We start from the raw sequence: 1,367 nt of genomic DNA on the forward strand, positions 1-1,367 counted from the left end.
TCCATTGTGTGTGTGTGTGTGTATGTATATATGTGTGTGTATATATATATATACCACATCTTCCTTATCCAGTCATTGTTGATGGACACCTAGGCTCTTTCCATAGTTTGGCTACTGTGGATATTGCTGCTATAAACATTGGGGTGCACATGCCTCTTTGGATCACTACATTTATATCTTTGGGGTAAACACCCAGTAGTGCAATTGCTGGATCGTAGGGTAGCTCTATTTTCAACTTTTTGAGGAACCTCCAAACTGTTTTACAGAGTGGCTGCACCAGCTTGCATTCCCACCAACAGTGTAGAAGGGTTCCCCTTTCTCCGCATCCTCGCCAACATCTATCATTTCCTGACTTCTTAATTTTAGCCATTCTGACTGGTGTGAGGTGGTATTACATTGAGGTTTTGATTTGTATTTCCCTGATGCCTAGTGATGTGGAGGACTTTTTCATGTGTCTGTTGGCCATTTGGATGTCTTCTTTGCAGAAATGTCTGTTCAGGTCTTCTGTCCATTTCTTGATTGGATTCTTTGTTCTTTGGGTGTTGAGTTTGGTAAGTTCTTTATAGATTTTGGATACTAGCCCTTTATCTGATATGTCATTTGTACATATCTTCTCCCATTCTGTCGGTTGTCTTTTGGTTTTGTTCACTGTTTCCTTCTCTGTGCAAAAGCTTTTTATCTTGATGAAGTCCCAATAGTTCATTTCTGCCCTTACTTCCCTTGCCTTTGGCGATGTTTCTAGGCAGAAGTTGCTGCGGCTGGGGTCGAAGAGGTTGCTGCCTGTGTTCTCAAGGATTTTGATGGACTCCTGTCTCACACTGAGGTCTTTCATCCATTATGAGTCTATTTTTGTGTGCAGTATAAGGAAATGGTCCAGTTTCATTCTTCTGCATGTGGCTGTCCAATTTTCCCTATACCATTTGTTGAAGAGACTGTCTTTTTTCCATTGGACATTCTTTCCTACTTTGTCAAAGATTAGTTGACCATACAGTTGAGGGTCTATTTCTGGGCTCTCTATTCTGTTCCATTGATTTATGTGTCTGTTTTTGTGCCAGTACCATACTGTCTTGATGATTACAGCTTTGTAATAGAGCTTGAAATCGGAATTGTGATGCCGCCAGCTTTGCTTTTCTTTTTCAACATTCCTCTGGCTATTTGGGGTCTTTTCTGGTTCCATACAAATTTTAGGATTATTTGTTCCATTTCTGTGAAAAAAGTTGATGGTATCTTGATAGGGATTGCATTGAATGTGTAGATTGCTCTAGGTAGCATAGACATTTTAACAATATTTGTTCTTCCAATCCATGAGCATGGAATGTTTTTCCATTTCTTTGTGTCTTCCTCAATTTCTTTCATGAGTATTTTAT

This window comes from Leptonychotes weddellii, chromosome 2 (assembly GCF_054177405.1).
Source record: "Leptonychotes weddellii isolate Sample4059 chromosome 2, ASM5417740v2, whole genome shotgun sequence".
Taxonomy (NCBI): Eukaryota; Metazoa; Chordata; class Mammalia; order Carnivora; family Phocidae; genus Leptonychotes; species Leptonychotes weddellii.